Source organism: Megalobrama amblycephala, linkage group LG11 (genome assembly GCF_018812025.1).
Source record: "Megalobrama amblycephala isolate DHTTF-2021 linkage group LG11, ASM1881202v1, whole genome shotgun sequence".
Taxonomy (NCBI): Eukaryota; Metazoa; Chordata; class Actinopteri; order Cypriniformes; family Xenocyprididae; genus Megalobrama; species Megalobrama amblycephala.
The window spans coordinates 12,235,576-12,259,107 of NC_063054.1; the positions used below are offsets into that span (position 1 = coordinate 12,235,576).

The 23,532-nt window shown below is 36.9% G+C and overlaps 1 protein-coding gene across 4 annotated transcripts in view; it reads left to right on the forward strand.

The window, feature by feature from the left end:
* The first annotated feature begins 1,815 nt into the window (after window positions 1-1,815).
* fynb (FYN proto-oncogene, Src family tyrosine kinase b) overlaps window positions 1,816-23,532 on the forward strand; it is a 73,237-nt gene continuing 51,520 nt past the window's right edge. For all 4 annotated transcript variants that reach the window (XM_048206163.1, XM_048206164.1, XM_048206165.1 and 1 more), the window contains exon 1: window positions 1,816-2,003. The gene's annotated coding sequence lies outside the window, so the exon portion shown is untranslated. The remainder of the gene's footprint in view (window positions 2,004-23,532) is intronic.

Sequence of the window (23,532 nt, forward strand, 5' to 3'; positions counted from 1 at the left end):
AATACAGAGATAGTATATTAAAAGCACATTTTAGTTCATATTTCATGGTGTCTCAAAAGAGCACAGTTGAGTACACTTACATGTTCTTAAGATTATCTTAAGAAGTACTAAAGAAGAATTTTTATATTAAGTACAAATTAGAACACGAAAATAGAGCACTTTAAATAGGGGAGACCGGGGGCAATTGTAACAAATTTTGGTCATGTCGTCATTACTCAAAAACCTTTTGAAATATTTGGATACATTTTTTACGTCAGTAACGTGTATCTGTGTTCTGCTTGTTAACAGTCACTTTGTTAACTTAAATTATTGGAAAAAAATAATCTATTTTGATGTCCTTACTAAGCTGGACACTATTTTGATGGTGTCTGGGGCAATTGTAACGTAGTGTTACAATTGCCCCCGACTGTACCACCCCGTGACAAGCTACCCTGCTAGCTAGAAACAACGAAGCTAATGTTTGACAAAGATATCAAATGTTAGACAACAGAATGGTTATCAAAACAAGACAGGTTTAAATTAATCGACATTTATGGTTAAGACAGTATGAGGAAAATACTGTAGATGAAAAAAAAACTTTTATACCTCAAAAATGAGTCTTTGTAGAAAAAATTGAACAAGTATGATTTAGAAGCTTGTCCTTTGGCATGTAGAGAGGGATCTCCACAGAGCACATGCAAAATGAGTTTCATGGTTCTGTCTCATTTCTGACTGGTGTAATTTGGAATGTTACAATTGCCCCCGGTCTCCCCTACATTATAGAAATGTACTTTTTTTCACCTGGAACATTGTTATGATAGTTTGATTATAAAGTATATTTAGACTATATAGATCTGGCTATGTGAGACTATAAGTTTGAATTGATCTATTTTCTTTGCATGACACACTGACAGTACAGAATGGCTCTTTCGGCAATATCCTGAATGTAAGCATTTGTTTAATTTGTCATAGAACGGAGGAGAGATCATTTAATATGTGTAAAATATGCTGACTGGTCGTCAGATGGAAGCATTGAGCCAAGCATCTCTGTTATAGGCTCTTGAACCTGATAGACTGCGTGTGCATCCATCCATCAAAAATCAGCTTATCTAAATTTGTCTGTTACTTTAACTTACTCTAATCAAGCAAACAACAGCTGTTTTCAGGATTTAGATTCATTATTATACAAAAGAAAAAGAAAAAAACATTAGAAATATGCTGTAGTGTAGCCTATTGTGAATAGACTAGAGATGCACACAGTGATTATATTCACAACAATATATACCGTTAAATGACTAAGAAAACTAGAAGTCCCTGCCATTTAAAATAAGCTTAATGGTGGCCTAGATGGATGCTGCACAGTTAAGTCCCTCTCACACCAAGAAAGATAACTATAACGATAACTACACTGGCGTCAACATCAAACGACGACAACATTCTGTTTATTATAAGCGCAACTAAGTTACAGTTTTAAAAGCAAGATTACAGTTTAGTCAATGCATTAGCACAGATATGCTTGGATTTTGTCGCAGAAGGGCGATTCCGGGAGAGGGGGTGACTCATTTGATGGAATTCCTCAATTTTTGATTCACCATTCTTTGTAAATTATTTTATCACTTTCCAACTGACATGAAAACCATCACCGAGGAGTCATAAAACCGACTCGTGTGTGTCGGTCGCCCGGCGTGTTCAGTCTTTCGCCTACCCTGTTTACAAACCCTCGGGTGGGGGCTGATTGACATATTTCTCAGCCAATGAAATGCTCAAGCTCATGTTGAACGCGATCCAGAGCATTCTTTTGGCTGAAGGAGCTGTCAATCAAAACGCAGCGCCATTGAGTTTTTTATGCTGCCGCTGCGCCATCATCAGCCAGCCGCTCGGAGCAGTGAATAATATCCTGCTGAAAACGCTATTTACTCGCCGATCCCTGATCTTCTGTTATTCTTTACACCATCACGGAAATCTTTGTGATTGGCTTGTGTACCATGGAAAACATAAAAACTGGACTTTAGGCTATCATCTGGGTAAGTGAATTATTTGTATTGGTTATTGTAGTTTATTAGAAATGGAAACGTGCTCACCATCCATTGCATTTCAATACATGCCCTCATTCTCATATAAACGTATACATTAATAATAATAAGTCTGTGTAATGTGCTTTACACTAATGATGCTGCAGTTGTGATTTTGTTGCATGCAGTGATTTGTAACACATTGCACACACAATGTTGCCTTTGCTCTTACTAATATTTTTTTTAGATGCGACCGATACTTAGTTTGCTCACGCTCCTGACCTCAGTTATTCTGCTGTGTCGGCATAAACCTGCAGTCCGCATCCTTCACTTCAGCTCAAACCCTCTCCTGCAGCTCAAAATTTGTTTATTAACGTCTACTGGGTTGTTGTTGCTTAAACTGCGTTAACTAGGTCATCGTTACATCGTTGAGTAATGTTTTTTTAATAAAATGTTCTCATGTGTGTGCTTATATATATATATATATATATATATATATATATATATATATATATATATATATATATATATATATCACACTGTGCTGAGTGTGATAGCCTATTGATTCTGTACATCCGTTAAATAATCAAGAAGTTATTATTGAGTGAATTTTAGTTGACAGATACTTTGTCTAATGGTCTTGGTGGTCTTTCACTCCTGAATGAATTTTCAAACTAATCGGATGATTTAGTGATTCTAGGATTTCAAATACACCTGTCTGGAATGTCGCAAACACAAGCAGTGATAGAAATGGTGAAAAGTCACAGTGTTGTCGGACTCAATATTAGTACTCTAAACTCGGTTTTGTGGCATTCAGTATGTGTGTTATTGAGACCATGTACTGTATATGTAGGGCAGGACTTGGGCTGGGGGCCCCTGGGCTTGAGTTTATGTTTGCTACAAATGACCTCAACATCATTATGGAGTAGCACAAAATACACAAAAATTAAAATATGCTTTTGAGGTTCCTATACAATTAATATGCAACATGTCTAGCCTAGTCAAAGTTTAGAGGTAATATTAAATAGTCATTATAATACAATAAAATACAGGCTGTGCTCTCTCAGTTGAGAGAAGATCAAAACACTGAAATAACACTGAGCAATAAAACCAGAGATGAACAGTATTTTTTAAATTTATTGTCATATCTGTGTCCTCATGTCAGATTCTTAAATTTAATCAACAGTTTCAATCAGAATAAAAAGACACCATATGGCTATTACCAGTCAAATAAAATGAGCATCAACAAAATCCATCCTTGCATTTACACATACTGTTAAAGGGATAGTTCACCCAAAAAAGAAAATTTGATGTTTATCTGCTTATCTGCTTACCCCCTGGGCATCCAAGATGTAGGTGACTTTGTTTTTTTCAGTAGAACACAAATTATGATTTTTAACTCCAACCGTTGCAGTCTGTCAGTTGTATAATGCATGGCAATGGTAACAAAATCTATGAGAGTAAAAAAAACATGCACAGACAAATCCAAATTAAACCCTGCAAATCGTGACAACACATTGATGTCCTAAGACAGGAAACGATTGGTTTGTGCGAGAAACCGAACAGTATTTATATCATTTTTTTACCTCTAATACACCACTATGTCAACTGCCTTGAGCGCGCGTACGGCATCCGGTGTTTGAGGTGTTTACGTGCTGTGGCGTAGTTTAAACATGGTGCCTGTAGTACAACAGTTGTTATACAAATGGAAGTAAACCACTAAAAAACATGGTTTATTACATCAAAACTTCATTTTATTTTGTTACTTTTCGTAAGGGCAGCTTTACAAATAAAAAGGACACATACAAAGATCTTGTTCACATACCTCAGTTGGATGTGGAAAAACCATAGGCACAGCTGATGGTTTAAGTCGTACGTGATCCTCTTCTGGGTATGTAAAATCACCAGGGGAAAAATGATCGCTGCATACCCTCGACAACTTTAGTATGTCAATGGGTGTGTTGATATCCAGCCGAAGAGCAATCAACCTTAACTTCAGGCAAGCAGGCTCAGAAGTTGGGAATACGCGGAAAGTCACATAGATTTTGTTAGCATTGCCATGCATTATACGACTGACAGATTGCAACGGTTGGTTGGAGTTCAAAATCATCATCATTTGTGTTCTACTGAAGAAACAAAGTCACCTACATCTTGGATGCCCTGGGTAAGCAGATAAACATCAACATCAAAAGCCTTAATAGATAAACATCCAATTTTCATTTTTGGGTGAACTATCCCTTTAAATGCAGCTCAGACGTGACATGAATGGCTTTACACAGCAATTATAATTGCATTAATTATGTTAAGAGATTAATGTTCTAAATATAACATTTTTAATGTAGAAATATTAAAGGTTCTCTAAGTGATGTCATGCGTTTTTAGGCCAAAACATTTTTTGTCACATACAGCAAACATCTCCTCACGATCCGCTAGCTGCCTGTCCCCTGAACACACTGTAAAAAAACGCGGTCTCTGTAGTCGCCACGAGCTCCAAAAACAGCAATGAAAACAAACTGGTGCAGCCTGGACCACGAAACGTAATAAACATGCTCCAGCCAATAACCGACAAGAATGATTTTAAAGGTGCCCTCGAATGAAAAATTTAATTTATCTTGGCATAGTTAAATAACAAGAGTTCAGCACATGGAAATGACATACAGTGAGTCTCAAACTCCATTGTTTCCTCCTTCTTATGTAAATCTCATTTGTTTAAAAGACCTCTGGAGAACAGGCGAATCTCAACATAACACTGACTGTTACGTAACAGTCAGGGTGTACGCCCCCAATATTTGCATATGCCAGCCCATGTTCCCAACATTATAAAAGGCATTAGACAAGGGCAGCCAGTATTAACGTCTGGATGTGCATAAACAAATCATCAGACTAGGTAAGCAAGCAAGAACAATAACGAAAAATGGCAGATGGAGCAATAATAACTGACATGATCCATGATATCATGATATTTTTAGTGATATTTGTAAACTGTCTTTCTAAATGTTTCGTTAGCATGTTGCTAATGTACTGTTAAATGTGGTTAAAGTTACCATAGTTTCTTACTGTATTCACGGAGACAAGAGAGCCGTCGCTATTTTCATTTTTAAACACTTGCAGTCTGTATAATGCATAAACACAACTTCATTCTTTATAAATTTCTCCAACAGAGTAGCATTAGCCGTTAGCCACGGAGCACTATCAAACTCATTCAAAATCAGAAGTAAACAATATAACAGTATACAATACTCACATAATCTGCCGCATGCATGCCGCATGCATGACGAACACTTTGTAAAGATCCATTTTGAGGGTTATATTAGCTGTGTAAACTTTGTTAAGGCACTGTTCAAGGCAAGCGCGAGCTCTGTGGGCGGAGAGCACGGGATTTAAAGGGGCCGCAGCATAAAATCGGCGCGTTTATAATGATGCCCCAAAATAGGCAGTTAAAAAAATTTATAAAAAAAATCTATGGGGTATTTTGAGCTGAAACTTCACAGACACATTCAGGGGACACCTTAGACTTATATTACATCTTTTAAAAACGTAATCTAGGGCACCTTTAAATGCACGTTCATGATTGTTTCAGGAAGCACGGAGGGGAGGAGGAGGGAGCGTCTAGCTAGCCTCTGTTTTGTTTGACAACACTTCGAACGTCAACAGGAAGTTACTCCACCCAGGATCACTTAGAGCACCTTTAAGTGATTGAAAAAAAATGAAAAAATAGGCTACTTTTTAAATGAAACTAAAACCGCAAGTGGTGGTCTTAATGAGTGAGTTGAATCCTTCAATCAACCAATTCATTCAAAATGCTAATTCATTTAACTTAGCAAACGACTACATTTATGAATGGGTAGCTTAATTGAATAATTTACTCATCTGATTCGTTCAAATATGCAGATTCTTTCAGGAACAAAACACTGTGTTGCTTGGAGATGCAGTGATTCTGCTGTTTGTTCTATTTTCTTTGATGGAGCAAAAACAAAATGTGTTGTGTCTATAAAAGTAATTTGTTGTTTATTGAACTGTTGTATAAAATCTGTCAGATTTGCGATCATGCAGATGTTCGTAAAAACAGCTCTCTTGCTTGTGTGATAACTCCTATATCATATGCTTATGTTATTAATATAAAAAACAGGAACTTATATTAGTATTTTTATCATTTTGATGACATTTCTGCCCCACTATAGTGTTGAATGCAGTGAGATGGGAGAGAGCGCTCCGAACTCTTCAGATCGCATAATTTAGTGGAAAACTAATAGAAATGATCATTATCTGTAAAAAAAAATGAGGCATGAACATATGCGAATTGATCAATATCTTTTTAAGTGTGTGCTTGTTTGGGCTAAAAGCCTTAGTAGAGCTGTTTAAACTGCCATGTGATCACAAATAAATTGGAGCAAATGAGATTCAATACTTGTGTCCTCCTTCTATGTGAAATAATGATACCAGTTTATGCCATTTGATTATAGCCTCGCAGTGCGCAGTCGGAGGCTGTTAGCCCCGGCTGTCCCGTTTATACCCCTCGCTCGTATTGGCTTGACAGTGGAAATGTGGCTAATAATTTCTGACTGGCAATGGAATATAACTGAACAAATCTAAAGAACGTAAACGGGTAAAGGCGGGGCCCATAGGCTGCAGCCCAGTAAAGCCTAGTGGAAAGTCCAACCATGTGTGTATATGCTATAAGCAAAATTATTGATGATTAATTTTGCATTAATGGGTGTATTCAAATTTGTGTCCAGTTAAATGCTCTCTAGACTGTCCCTCCCTAACATCCCCTGCTCGAATTCTCATTCAATTCTATGGCCATTACTCAGTATGCAATTTCAGTTCTTCCGTTTTTGCTCATGGTCACTTTGGATAAATTTTTGAGCTAATCACCTGAGCTGTAAATGCCATTTGACTCACCTTGGAGCCTCAAAATTATTTCCAGTTTCAATAGGAAATACGTCAACACTATATAGGGTGCTGAAAGCAGTGTTTTTCTTTAAACATCAATTCAACATGTCTAGACAATATTTTTGAGCATCATATGTATTTATTTCAAGTCTTCTGAATCCATATGATAGATTTGTTTAAGGAACATTCTTAGGTCATCATTTTAATAAAAAGCATCCACCATAGTTCTCAAATTTAATTTGCGAGTGCACATTTTCAAATCTGGTGTTTGCAAAAATTTCTACTTTTGTGTTCCACTAAAAAAAGAAAGAAAGAAAAGAACAGGGAAAAAAGTGTTTGGAACAACAGAATTGTTTTTGGGTGAAAAATTCCTTTTATGATAAAGCAACTGTGAATTGTATCTATTTGAATGTTCTGGATCTGTCACAACACATAATGAGCTGCCTACCTAGACAGCATTTTTGTGGTGCATGATCCCAAAGAATGTTGTCTATAGGAAGCCTACAGTAACTGGTGGGCTGTCTGTGTGTCTGCCAGGCACATTTAGTCTTGATTCTTGCTTTGTTTGATTTATTCTTTTCCATCAGTATCAGAACTGGATGCACTCATGAACCTTCACACAGCGACACACTGTAACCCTCCTACAAATTGTACACACTAACTGTTCCATCTGGAAAAATTAAGTAGGCTTAGTGGGATGTGTGGCATCTATTTCAGGGTTGGTGGAAATCACACACATAATGTCTTTTTCTGCCTCTCTCTCTCTCTCTCTCTCTCTCTCTCTCTCTCTTTCCCTGGAGAAGTAGTTAGTAAGTAGGAATTACTTAAAGGGGTCATGACATGAGAAATCAAATTTTCCTTGATCTTTTTTCTTATAAGAGGTCTTTGTTCCAGTAAAACATCCTGCAAGTTTCATACTGTAGCTTAAAATTCCCTTCTCAATATAAACAAAGCATTCCTTTAACCAAGCTCCAAAAACAGTTCATTTGGATATTGTGGGTTTTGTGACATCACACAGCACAGGCAAATACATTTGCATATGACTGCCTCCAAAGCAAGACATCGACGAATGGTATTCAGATATTCAGTGCTTATACTGGATGTGAGCATTGTTCTGACATACCCACGCAATTGAGTGTGTCGACAACAGGACAAATGGAAGAGTAAATGAACGTTTTCACAGTTTAAACAGCTCAATTGCGTCTCTGTACAGATTTCAGAAGGATCCCAGTGTCAGAAACAAGTGAATGGTTTATTTTTAATGCCGGCCTGGATTGTGTCAGAGGATTATGTTTGTTCAAAGCATTTTACTACAGATTGTTTTGTAAATGAGTTCGAGAAGAAAGGTTTGTTAAAAGATAAAACAACCAACTAAATTGGAAACACAGCAACATCGTAACCATAAATGTTTTATATGGATAAAGTTATCAAAACACTGTAGAGGGGCATTGATACTGTTTCCTATGCGGGAACAGGAATACTATCATTTAAATGAACAGTGTCCTCCGGATTGCTCCGTACTTGGAACTCCACGGGTTGCGCGGCGAGAAGGCGGCCTCGCACTCATCCACAGAAACTGCTTTCGCTGTAGGCTTACGAAATCGGAGCCTTTCAACTCATTTGAGCTTCAAATGACAAAGGTTGGAAATACTGACTTCTTTTATTGTATTTTAATTTACCGACCTCCTGGTCCTGCACGAAAGTTCTTAGACGAGTTTTCAGATTTTTTATCTATGATTATTAAACTAGATAAAGTTTTAATTATTGGTGATTTTAATTTCCACATTGACGATCCCTTTTGTAATGCATCGTCTGAGTTTTTAACACTTACAGACTCTTTTCATTTAAAGCAACATGTTTCTGGCCCTACACACAAAAAAGGCCACACCTTAGATCTTGTTTTCTCCTTTGGCCTAGACATAAACTGCCTGAATGTTGTGGATATTCATGTGACTGACCATTGTTGTATATACTTTAATGTGTCTTGTAATATGGTCAGTGATGCTCATACAGTGGTGTCCAAAAGGTGTATTATAAATCAAAAAGTTATTGAAAATTTTTCAGATTTCTTTCAGCCCAAATTCTTTGAGGATTATAGTGATGCAGAACCCCTTGTTAATCACTTCAATGACCATTGCCTTTCTGCTCTGGACATAGTGGCCCCTGTAAAGCACAAAACAACTTCTCCTAAAAATCCTTGTCCCTGGTTAAATGAGGAAATTGCTTCCTCTAGGAGAATATGTCATAAGGTAGAGCGTTTGTGGAAATCCACTAACTTGGAAGTGCACAGACTACATTTAAAGGAGCTTATTGTTTCGCTAAACGAAATGATGAAGCAGGCCAGATCTAAGTATTTTTTTAATCTTGTAAACCAGAATAAAAGAAACCCTAAAGTTGTCTCTGATACTATTCAGAATATTGTTTCACCCTCCACTCCATTGGTGCCTGTTTTCACCATTGAGGACTGCAACAATTCCCTAAAATATTTCGTAAATAAGGTGAATGAAATCAAATCTAGTGTAAAAGCATCTGATGAGAGCCCAACTGTGGTAGCTACCCCAAATTGCTCCTGGGCTAACTTTTCTGTCGTCTCATTAGATGATGTCATGATCTTACTTAAAAAGATGAAGCCATCCTCTTGCCCATTGGATATATTACCAACATCCATGTTTGTTAAAGTAATAGATCTTGTTGGTCCCATTGTTGTCAAAATTATTAACATTTCACTTTCCACTGGGATCGTCCCAAATTTTTATAAACAGGCAGTGATAAGCCCCATTTTAAAAAAAGCCCAATTTGGATCCAGCGGAACATTGCAATTATAGGCCAATATCTAAACTGCCTTTTCTTTCAAAAGTCTTGGAGAAAGTAGTAGCTGAGCAGCTGACAGCTTTTCTAAGTAACAATGGCCTCCTGGATAAGTATCAGTCTGGCTTTAGAAAGATGCACTCTACAGAGACTGCTCTCCTCAAAGTATCTAACGAAGTCCAAATGGCGGCCGACTCAGGAAGATACTCAGTATTGGTTTTATTGGATTTATCATCAGCCTTCGATACAGTGGACCACAAAATACTGTTACATAGATTGGAAAATGAGTTTGGTGTGGCTGGGTCCGTTTTAAAATGGTTTTCCTCTTACCTGAGCGATAGAACTTTTTTTGTATATGTAAATGATATATTGTCTGAAGCCACTCCATCCTTGAATGGTGTCCCCCAGGGATCTGTCCTGGGTCCACTTCTGTTTTTACTGTACATTACCCCTCTTGGAAATATTTTGAAACATTTTAACAATGTGTCATACCATTTTTATGCTGATGACATACAATTGTATTGCTCGTTTAATGATTCTGAGTTTCACAAACTAACAGATTTATTGAATTGTATATCTTGTGTTAAATCGTGGCTTGCTAGTAACTGTCTCCAATTAAACTCGAAAAAGACTGAAACCCTGATTATAGCCCCAGACAACAAAATTCCATCAATTGTCCAACACCTTGGTTCTCTGAGCTCCACTGTCCAGTCGAGCATCAGAAATCTAGGTGTCTGGTTTGACCAATCGTTGTCTTTGGACTGCCATTCGAGACTTTTGGTCAGAAATTGTTTTTATCACTTAAGAAATATTGCTAAATTGAGGATGATTTTAACGGACTCTGATCTTGAGATGGTTATTCATGCTTTTATTTCTTCACGTTTATAGATTATTGTAACTCTCTTTTTACTTTTCTTAACAAATCTGCTCTAAATCGTCTCCAAATGGTACAAAATGCTGCTGCAAGGCTTTTAGCAGGATCTGGCAGACGGGCTCACATCAACCCTATTTTGTCCTCCCTACACTGGCTACCTATCAAATTTCGCATTGATTTTAAAATATTAGTTTTAACTTTTAGAGCTTTAAATGGTCAGGCCCCACAATACATCACTGACTTGCTATGCATATACTCCCCAGGTCGTTCCCTTCGATCAGCAGGCCAAAGTCTTTTAATTGTCCCAAAGACTCGTTATAAAACCCGGGGAGATCTGTCTTTTGAGGCTGTAGCCCTGCCTTTGTGCCTCTGTGTGGCTGATTCTGTTGAATCCTTTAAAAGGCAACTCAAGACACTGTTATTTAAACAAGCTTTTAGTTGATTGGGCTTAAGTTTACTTTGTGACTTTTTATCTGTTTTAATTTTATTTGTATATTAATGTGGTTTTACTTTGTAAAGCGCTTTGTGATTGTATCTGTGAAAAGCGCTCTATAAATAAACTTTACTTACTTACTTACTATGCAATGATGTTAGCCAATCAGTGGCTGTTTACCCCCCTAGCAAGCCTGAAAAGGGGGGTACTGGAAAAGGGGTTTTTCAATAAAACTTGGCTGCCTATAAAGTAGAAAGTTTAAGTTTTTTTTTTTTTTTTTTTTAAGTCAATGCTCCCTTACTTCAGAAAACAGAGGATAAAAAGGATGGTGTCTTCCCTTTTGACAAATAGGTAGGAGAAATTCAACACCCATATTACACTGGGTATGTTGCCTTCCAAGGCCACTACCACCACTCTGCTATGAATACGCTTACCACAGTCGAAAACCGCTAGGAAGCATTTCTTGGCAAACTTTTAGTCAATATGGTGTCAACTTGTATTGTTCCTGGGTGCAAGAATTCAAAGAGTAAATGTTTAACGGTACAGAATGCCACGATGGAAAATCTGGAAAAACCCTACATGTGTGATTGCTAAGGAGCGTCACCTGTTGACTGCACTGGAGTCGTATTTCTCACGGAGGAGCTCCAGAAGCATAAAGTGCGGAGCGACAACATTAAAGGACAAGAGAGGACCAGGCCTGGACTTTATGTTTTTACATAAAGATTAGCTTTTTAGATTAGCTTAGTTTCGTTTTGTTGTTTGTCTGTTTTGATATATATCGCCGGTCCATGATTCCTCCTTCCCTGATCTACTCGTTACATCAACATTTCAAACTGGATGACCACAAACAGTGTTTTAGGCCAAATGGTCAGAACCGCCCATCCAAAGCCTGCTCCAAAGACTGATTTACCAAAAAAACCCACAGTGAAATGTACCGCAAAAAAAAAAAAAATGATGCTCAACTGAAAGTTGCCAAAGTTGCAATGGTGAAGTAGTTGTTGATTTTCTGCAGAGGCAGTCGTTCACCTATCTATTACATCATAAATAGGCACATTCTAAGTCGTTCGCTGGGCTTGGTAATATTAAAAGTTGTTTTCAGGCTAACAAGGAAGTTTTCAGTTCTGAAACTTACAAGATATTCTTATTGTATGATGACCTCTTATAGATCAAAAGCTCAAGGAAAATTTGTTTTCTCAGTTCATGACCCCTTTAAAGACCAAAACGTCATCCGGTGGACTTTTGCTGACAAATAAATGTGAATTCTCAGTCCAGGTAACACGGAGAATGAGTAAATATTGTTCATTTACTTATACTACAGGCATTGTAACAATACAAAGCGGGTTGAAAATCGGTGAAGTTACACTTTCATGGAGCTGCCCCTTAAAAACAGATCAATTTGGAAGCACTCATGCACCATTTCTGTCATTGACAAAACATTGTGTTGGTATTTACTGGTGGAATTGTCGAAAAACTGCATGAAACCACTTCCAGGACATTGTCGTGTTCTCCTTAACCACAAAAGCAGTTTGCAACTCACATGTACATTTTTGCTCCATTTTGAAATGCTTAAAAAAAAAAAGCATTAACCCAATGCTCCTTGACATGTGCATGTTGAAATAAATTGTGTAAATGCTTAGCACAAAGGAGAAACCATATCTATAATGTGCATGACTTAGTTGTTCACAAAGGAAGCAGCTGAATGAAGCAGCTGGTCTCAACATCAGCATGCAGAACCCTGGAAAGGTAACCGTGGAAACACAGATGACCGTTCTGAACATTCTGGTGTTTTATTCCACTTGCTCTTCTAACTAGGCTGTACCTTTAAGCTGGCGCATTTGTTGAAGTGAAAATATCTTGTTTTTTTCTAGGCAGTGTCATGTCATCCTGTTTTGCTCACCCTCTGTCAAATGTGTTCTCTGAGCAGACTTATGGGGCTCATCTCATAGAGGCGTGCTTATGCCGTCAGACATTGCCTTAACTGCCCTTCCTGCAGCAGCAGTCTATAAATGTTCTAGAGTCTGTATTCCAAACTGTGTAAGGTAAATGTCAGAGACTTTATTCTAATACTGCAGGCAAAATGTCACATGTTGAGGAACAGAGCAGAACAAAGACAACAGTGTGTGTGTTGGCTATTGAGATATAGAAACACACTTTACCGATTTCTGCTTGAAAAATCAATAGTAGAACTGATGAGATGTGTAGATTATGTAATTTTTGTACCACTAGTGCCACCAAACAGACGTCTGTTTCCCGTTAAACAATGTAACTGGCTGCTTAATTAACAAAGTATGATGCATCTTTGGAGACTTTGGAGTTTGTCTCACATTGATTGTTCGTACCATGTGAGTTCAGCAATCTAGAACTGTCATTATTGATGCCACACTTGTCAGTCTAATCAGTCTAATCACTAATCAGTCAGTTCAATGTTGAATTAATGTCAGATTATTGCTGTAAATAATAGGGCTGCAATATTATATAATATTTCACCAGATGTCTAGATTAGCTCTATTTGGAAAGAATTAATCATTCTAGAATGACTGGGGTGATTTTGTAGGGGAGTGCATCTGCATAGGAAATAATAAACAGATTACAAGCATAGATAAATACAATAGAATAAATGCTTTATGTTTTTCAGTTAAGTCTAACAATATTCAGGTACAGAAATTGAATAATCAAAGGTAAAATAACACTGCATAGTCTTCACTGTATAAATTAAATATAATGAATCTTTATTACAGCTACAAAAGTGATTTTCTCTTTGTCTTTTCTCATTTGATTAACATTAATGACATAGACAGCAGCAGGAATATTAGGCTGCTGTCACTTTAAGATGCACAGATCCGATATAATGATACAAATCTGTTTTCTTTTTCAATGGTTTACGTTCAAGTAAGCAATAAGCGACTGTGTTTACAAGGATGCTCTTTGAGATGGGCATTTTGACATAATTTTGCATGTATTTATCCGTTCAACCACAAATAGGCGCATAAACGAACAGTGTTTGCTTTGCTTGCTCCTCTGAGTGTGCACACAGAAAACAGCGCATGATGAGTTCTAAATTTAATTCTCTTTCGCGTCTTCTTGCACTTGAATGGTCCAAAATTGATTGATTGTTTAAACTGACAGGACCTAAAACACGTGAAGATTATCCCGAGTGCAACTAAATGGTCACATTTTGCCACCTTTTTTTCCTGCCGATGCGACCAAACTTTGTTAGAGGTCGCACTGGTATCACTACCAATTTGCCTACGTGATAAGCGCTGCCATTTCTGTTGCGTATGCAAACATTAAATGGTAAACGCGCCACAAGCAGAAAGAAACGGCGCTACTTGTTTGAAGTGTGCAACATCATTTGTCAGCTCTGTCCAAAAGACAGCTCAGCACGAGCTTTAGAGCGAGTGCGTATACTTGCAGACCGGTCTCGATCACACGACTACTAACAGCTCTGCAAAATGAGAGGTGTTCTAAAGTAGAAACACTAACTGTAACCATGGTAGAAACATGTAAACATGAAACTATGTGCATTTGCAGACATGACAATATTATTATCACAAATGTTCTCAAATGTTAATGTAGAGCCCTGGCTTGCTTATTTTGCTCAAGAACATGATCTATTTAAGTCCACATGTCGTACTAACAAGAAACCATGCTTATTATCACAGGTTGAGAGCTGTAGTTCCAACCACACAACTTTGCTATGCTGTTTGTGAATGTTTGAAACTATGATTTTAGGAAACAAAGAATCATTTAACTATGTTGGTAATGATAGAACATATGAATATAGTTGGCTAAAGGGGCAGTCACACTACACTTTGACTTCCATTCCATTGACTTCCATTCATACGCATGCGAAAGCGTCAGACCACAAACGCAAGCTCACGCATTTCGCTGCATTCCAAAGTTCAAGTCTGGCGAACTCTGAGCTGCAAATTTGCATCACGTGAAGATGTGTGACCAGTAGAAGATCGTTATATGTTGAATTCATGTTTATAAAAATGATGTTGCAGAGTGTGACATCATATCACGACCGTTGCAGTGTCTGAAGAAATTTTGCATGCTTAAAGTCTTGTGTGACTGCAGCTTAAAGCTTTTGGGAAACACAACCATGAATAGCAAAAATAGTAGTAGTCCCACCCCAAAGTCATGCCATTGGTTGAGCTAGTGTTGCAGTGTTTAGAGCCTAAGTGTTTACACTTCTAAGGGAAATCATCTTACAAATGATTTATTATAGTTGTCCTCGCATATTAAATTGGGAAAGGAGAAGGTATTTTAACATCAAAATATTACACACTTTACCTTCACCAAATGTGTTTAAGGAAAGTGTCACCCAATTATAAATACAGACTTGCAAACAGCAAACCCATTCAGCAGTGCTTAAAGCAATAACTTCACCACCCAAAAAAATGAAACTTGTGGCAAATTTTGTCATGATTTACTCACCCACATGTTCTCATATTTACTTTATTGTTGTTGTACTTTTTATTTTTATCTTGAAGATTCTTCATACAGCTCAGTGCTAACTTTTTAGGATAAAATGGATCTTGGAGGTATTCATCTTTTGATCCAGATGTTCTTTCAGTCTCTGCGGTTGACCAGTGGAAAGTCTAGAGTGGGTCAGACTCTTTCGTCTCAGCTGCCCCACTCCCGGCCTCTGCTGAGGTCATCACATATCACCACGGCCCACGGTGCACTGCTCTGCCCTTGCGTAGGGAGCGTATGCCTGTTCTTTGAGAGAGACCATCAGCCAATCCATAGAGATACTTAACAATTGGCCACTTTGTTGCCTTAGGCCAGAAACATACTTTACACAAGTATGCAAATGTGAACACGAAATGTTTGGCCTGGGCATATTAAGCGACAAAAATGTCAGATAGAACCTTAGAATTCCATGGTGACAGTGTGTGTATTTTGGGCCTTAATGTCATGGTGTTTCATTAAACAAGTTCCTCATGACCTCATTTTCAGAAGAAGTTCCGTAGCTCTGTGTAAAAATACTATTCGACCACATATGTTTCTATTCTGGGAAATTTCCTGTGAAATTTACTCCAGTCTATTTCAGTAGCATTGCATTTTCAAATGAAATGATCAAATCAACAGCCAGTTTGTCCTCAATTAACATAAACAAGTGGAGGAAAAAAAATTGTGTGAACTATGGGTTATGTCTATTGTGTCATTAATCAAACAACAATGTTTACAAGAAATAAGAAAACATGACTTTTCCAGAAAAATACTTTCAGCCATCCTTAAATAATAATTTGTTAAAGTGTTAGTTCACCCTGAAATAAATATACTGTAGTTAATTATGCACCCTCATGTCGTTCCACAGCTGTAAAGCCTTCGTTCATATTCGGAACACAAATGAAGATATTTTTAATGAAATCTGAGAGCTTTCTGACCCCCAATAGACAGCAACTCAATTACCACTACACTGTAAAAAAAAATCCCGTTGTTTCTACGGAAAAATACCGGCAGCTGTGGTTACCAGAACAATACTGTAAAAATGACATCAAACCGTAAACATACTTACGGAGTTACATGTGAATTTTACATTTTAAATCTGTTAAATTTACGGTAAAATAACATATTTCATTAACTGAATAATGTTAATTTATACTAATGAAGTACTAATATCTGTTTTACCTTTATAATACATGACAGTCACAAACCAGTGGTGATGAGAGTCACATGATGAATCAAAGTTCATCACAAGCGCTTTTCCACTGAGGAGGACAATACTAATATATAGAAGGTGCACACAGTGTCATTCACACACACACTAAACACCATCATGGTAACATGCATGAAATTTTAAAAATGCAATAAACATTAATTTAACAACATTAGATGTAACATAAAACCCTAATGTACATACTGATTAGAAAAAATGAGAAAAATAAGAAACAGAGTTATTTCAACGAAAATTTAATGTGAAGTATCACGCAGGGAATTGTGGGAGTCAATATACGGTTTTTCACTGTAAATTTTCTGACCCCCAAAAGACAGCAACTCAATTACCACTTTCAAGTAAACCAATCAACAGTCCAGAAATCTAGTAAAGACATCGTTAAAATAGTCAGTGTGACTACAGTGGTTCAACCTTAAAGGGTTAGTTCACCCAAAAATGAAAATTCTGTCATTTATTACTTACCATCATGCCGTTCCACACCCGTAAGAATTTCGTTAATCTTCGGAACAAGATTTTTAAGATATTTTAGTTGAAATCCGATGGCTCAGTGAGGCCTCCATAGGGAGCAATGACACTTCTTCTCCCAAGATCCATAAAGGTACTAAAAACATATTTAAATCGGTTCATGTGACTACAGTGGTTCAATATTAATATTATAAAGCGACGAGAATATTTTTGTTGCGCCAAAAAAAACAAAATAACGACTTATTTAGTGATGGCCGATTTCAAAACACTGCTTTCAGGAAGATTCGGAGCACAAATGAATCAGTGTATCGAATCATGATTCAGATCGTGTGTCCAACTGCCAATCAACCGCCAAACACCTGAAATCACGTGACTTTGGCGCTCCGAACAGCAGATTCGATACACTGATTCATTTGTGCTCCAATGCTTCCTGAAGCAATGTTTAAAATGTTTTTAAATTTAAGTCGTTTTTTTTTTTTTTTTTTTTTTGGCGCTCCAAAAATATTCTCATCGCTTTACAATATTAATATTGAACCACTGTACTCACATGAACCAATTTAAATTTGTTATTAGTACCTTTTATGGATCTTGAGAGAGGAAGTGTCATTGCTCCCTATGGAGGCCTCACGGAGCCATCGGATTTCAACTAAAATATCTTAATTTGTGTTCCGAAGATTACGAAGGTCTTACGGGTGTGGAACGGCATGAGGGTAAGTAATAAATGACAGAATTTTCATTTTTGGGTGAACTAACCCTTTTAATTTTCATAAAGCGACGAAAATAAATTGTGTGCAAAAAAAAAAAAAAAAAAAATCTTTATTCAATTAATATAATTGAATAAAGTCAAGTCTGTCATTAAGTAATTAATGACAGAATTTTCATTTTTGGGTGAAATAACCCTTTAATGTAATATTTGACTGCATGAGACTACTTGTGAGTTTGACTTTATAATTTGTTCAGAATTAATGTTTAAAAGATAGTTGAGGTTTGCAGGGTGTAACATTTTTGTTTGTTGAGATTGAGAACAAATTTTAAAACTTGAAACTCTTTCTGTGCTGCATTTAGTTACACACACGTCCACAGAGTTGATGGCCAAATATGATTGCAGTTTAGGGTGTTCCTTGTATCTGGATTAAATTAGACGGTCTGGGGGTGAAATATATACCACATGTCTTGGTGGGAAGTTTAGCCTACTAAATTCAAAATATTAAAAGGAGTCAGATTTACCTCTGTCTTTAGTGATATGGTTTGTCATTATGGTGTGTTTGTGGCTGATTGTGATTGCTGTCTGGGGAGCAGACTTTCTAGAGAGGAATTCAATTAGCTGGAACAGTTTGCTTCCTCACAGTCTCCAGGGCCAAATCTGAATCACACAAATACAGCCACATTTTTTCTCTTATCAAACGCTCTCTTTACCTAAACCATGGCTTGTTTGTGTTTGGGTACAAACATTGACTAAATAGTAGGTGTTAATTGGGTATGTGTGGATTAACACTTCAAACTAAGGGTGTGTTCACACTTGTTGTTCGGTTCTCTTGGTTCTTTTGGTCTGGGAATAAAAAGAAAGAAAATGTTACATTTTAAGACCTGGTTCGCTTAGCATTCACACTCATTTTTAACACCGAACCTAACGATACAAAAAAAAAAAAAAAAAAACAACTGCTTTTATGATGTATAGAACCTGTTAGAATGCTCATCTGCAGTTAAGATGCACATAATTTCTTTAGTACAAACCACAGATGTGGCGGAAAGCTGAGAAGCATCTTAATGTGTGCACACACAATTGACTGTCAGTATCGCTGTCAGTATGACCACACCTTTATGCAGCAACTATACAGATCTTAAAGGTGTTGGAGCTAGTGTTGTCACTGTACCAGTAACAATAAAATTTCACGTTTCTCAGTATCATAGCTAGGTACCAAAAACTGTTGGAACTTTTTAACTATTTTATTTAACTGTGTGAAAAAAATAATCAAGTTAATTAATAATAGTAATAATAATTATTATAAGTAAATAACACATTATAATTAACAAACCTATTAGTCTGCATTTACTCTCCAACACTTTAAAACCATTCTCTATTTTAGGGTTAACACTTCACAATAAGGTTCATTAGTTAACTAGTTAACATGAACTAATAATGAACTGCACTTATACAGCATTTATTAATATTTGTTAATGTTAATTTCAACATTTACTAATACATTATTAAAATCTTGTTAACATCAGTTAATGCAGTGTGAACTAACATGAACAAACAAGAACCTTTCAAGATCCATAAAGGTACTAAAACATATTTAAAACAGTTCATGTGATTACAGTGGTTCTACCTTAATATTATAAAGCGACGAGAATACTTTTTGTGCAGCACAAAAAAAAAAAAAAACATTTTTCAACAATATCTCAAAACACTGCTTCGAAGCTTTACAAATCTTTTTTTTTCTTCGAATCAGTGGTTCGTAGCACCAAAGTCACGTGATTTCAGCAGTTTGATACGCGATCCGAACTACTGATTCAAAACAAAAGATTTGTAAAGCTTCAAAGCTTCATGAAGCAGTGTTTTGAAATCGGCCATCACTAGATATTGTTGAAAAGTTGTTATTTTGTTTTTTTTTTGGGCACACAAAAAGTATTTTCATTGCTTTATAATATTAAGGTAGAACCACTATACTCACATGAACTTTTTTGGCTGTTGCTGGCTGTTTTCTCTTTATCATTATAGTTTGTGTAAAAAAATAGTGAAATAGTGAGTTCTAAGTCAATATTACATTGATCAACACTGACAAGCATAACTTAACTACACTAATATAATTGATTATTCGAAACAAAGGCCAATTATAGAATTATCATTTTCATTTACCGTTTCAGTTTTCATCAGAGTGGATCCAGAATTTTCAGTTTCGACCAAGAATTTCAGTTCAAGAATTTCAGTGCGTTACAGGAATTAATGAAATGCTCTATTCCTGTTGAGCTCAGCTACGTCGAATGTTTATATTGTACAGACCCAAACAAAAGACATCTGTTCTTTGTGCATAATTCATGTTGTGTATTGTCTTGCTGTGTTTTAGATCATTCATACACGTGCGTATGTGTTTGCAGGCAACAGTGCAGCTTTGTGCCTTCAGCAGTGAATATCCTGCCATGCCATTATCAGTCAGTAAATAACATTCATTTGAATGTGAGATTAGTTTTTTCTTTCTCCTGTTGCCTATGGTTCTGAGCTGCCCTCTCTCTGACATATAAAGAGTCTGTGTGTGTGAGTGAATGCTTGCATCCAGCTGAATGCACAACACCCTCAGGACTGCATCTTCACGAGAACCCCACATGATGATAGAGATGGGGAGAGAAGGACAAATTGAGGATAGAAAAAGAGAGTAGTGCATGCTGGGAATTCACTAGACCTAGAGCAAGGAAGACTGAACATGTGGAGGGAATAAATATCATACAGCCATGACACATACCAGTGTAATTGTGATTTTGAATTTTGAATTTTTCTGTCGGATCTGTTAACTGGGTTTTAAAGGGTTTCCAATTTTGTTTACCATGCACAAAAAAAAAAAAAAAAAAAAAAAAAATGAATTCAGGTCAGGTTTGTGGTCATGTATTTGAGTCTAGTTTTTCCAGTACCAGTTTATTTTTATTTGCATTACTTGTAGTTTTCATTTTAATTTAGGAGAACTTTTCTCCCTAAACAGGTAAATACAAACATGTAGGGGTACAGTCGAAAAAAAAAAAAAAAGTTTTAAAATGACTACAGAATTCAGTTAAAAAAATACTTGTTACATGACAGAGGACATTAGATGCCTTAAACAGGACTCGCTTAAACAGGACTCGCTTAAACAGGACTCCAATGCACATACTCACTAACAGGCAGAAAATGAAAGGTTTTCCCTTCTGTGAGCCGTACAGAGTGAGCACTTCCTTTATTTTACATCCAAGCTGTTCTAAAAATATAACTGAACCCTCAATTAAAGATTTTCCTCTGCCTGCTCCACACATACAATGTCTGTCTGAAGATCTCTGAACCTTAAGGTTGTGTTGGTATCTATTTTGTGACTAAACAGATATTAGGGCAGCACACAATGATATATCCGTTGACTTTATTTAAGAAATGTGATGTGTGAACATGAGGGACATGCTGTCAGGTTTTAATGTCATTGCTGGAGTCTGAATTCAGTTGGGCCAGACAGGTTCTTGGTTACATCCCTCGCTTTTTCGTCTTGTTACTGTATTTACTAATCTTCGTTAACGTTAGTTAATGAAAATAACAGTTGTTCATTGTTTGTTCATGTTAGTTCACAGTGTATTAACTAATGTTAACAAGATTTTAATAAGTGTATTAGTAAATGTTGAAATTAACAAGAACAAAGATTAGTAAATGCTGTATAAGTGCAGTTCATTAAACTAATGTGCAGCAAACAGCCAATCACATGAAACATGGAGTGCGTCAGTTTGATTTACTTTTTGCAAGAGAGCTGGCACGATTCACTTCTCTGTTAAATTTTAAGAGATCTTTATTAAAAATATCATAAATTTAAACGCATTTACATTTACATTTACAATTACAATTTATATATATATATAAAAACATATATGTGTATATATTACAGTGCTCAGCATAATTGAGTACACCCCCTTTGAAAAGTAACATTTGAAGAATTTTTTTTTAGTTTTACTCAAATTAGGCTGATGCAAAAATGAGTACACCCCACTTAAAGTCTCTGGAGCGAAGCAAAATTTTAGACTAATTTAACAAGAATTCAACCACAGGTGAGTCTAATTATTCATTACACAGGTGTCCAGCAAACGGTTGACTATAAAAGGGTGTTAAAGGATTAGTCCACTTTTAAATACACTTTTCCTGATAAATTTACTCACCCCCATGTCATCCAAGATGTTCATGTCTTTCTTTCCTCAGTCGAAAAGAAATGAAGGTTTTTGAGGAAAACATTCCAGGATTTTTCTCCTTACAGTGGATTTCAGTGGCTACCAACAGATTGAAGGTCAAAATTACAGTTTCAGTGCAGCTTCAAGGGCTTTAAACGATACCAGATGAGTAATAAGGGTCTTATCTAGCGAATCGTTCGGTCATTTTCGAAAAAAATACAACCGTTTATGCTTTATAAACAAAATATCGCCTTGAACGTACTTTCCGCTTCCGCATTCTTCATAACGCTTACGCTGAATGTCCTACGTCTTCCCTATTCAAGTTACGGAAAAAAACGAAACTGGCGCCGCGTTCGTTCTGTAAGTAGAATAGGGAAGGCGTAAAACATTCAGCGTAAGCGTTATGAAGAATGCGGAAGCGGAAAGTACGTTCAAGGCGATATTTTGTTTATAAAGCATAAACGGTTGTATTTTTTCGAAAATGACCGATCGATTCGCTAGATAAGACCCTTATTACTCATCTGGTATCGTTTAAAGCCCTTGAAGCTGCACTGAAACTGTAATTTTGACCTTCAACCTGTTGGTAGCCATTGAAATCCACTGTAAGGAGAATAATCCTGGAATGTTTTCCTCAAAAACCTTCATTTCTTTTCGACTGACGAAAGAAAGACATGAACATCTTGGATGACATGGGGGTGAGTAAATTTATCAGGAAAAGTGTATTTAAAAGTGGACTAATCCTTTAAAACCCCTTCCCATTTCATGCTGTCAGCAATGGCACCACATGGAAGAGAAATGTCACAAGACCTGAGAAAGAAAATAATTTCTTTACACCAGAAAGGTGAAGGCTACAAGAAGATCAGCAAAGCTTTACTTATCAGTCAGAATACTGTAGCAAAAGTGGTACAAAAATTTTAAAAAGATTTAACTGCAACCATCTCACAGAGACGTCCAGGTTGTCCATGGAAGTTCACACCTCGACAGGAGCGTCTTCTGATGAGAAGGGTTTAAGAAAATCGGCATGCAAGTTCACTGCAGTTATCTAAAGAAGTAGAAAGCCAAACTGGGGTGACTATTTCCCATGACACAATATGGCGTACACTGCAGAGGAATGGCATGCATGGGTGCCATCCACGAAAGAAGCCTCTCCTAAAGCCCAGGCACAAAAAAGCCCACCTAGAGTTTGCCAGGGCCCATGCTGACAAAGATGAAGACTACTGGGACTCTATACTCTGGAGTGATGAGACCAAGATAAATGTTTTTGGAACTGATGGCTTCAAAACTGTATGGCGTCGCAAAGGTGAGGAAAACAATGAAAAATGCATAGTGCCTACAGTGAAACGTGGTAGCAGTGTCCTTATGTGGGGCTGCATGAGTGCTGCTGGTGTCGGGGAGCTGCTTTTCATTGATGGCATCATGAATTCACAGATGTACTGCTCTATACTGAAAGAGAAGATGGTACCATCACTCCGTGCACTTTTCCAACATGGCAATG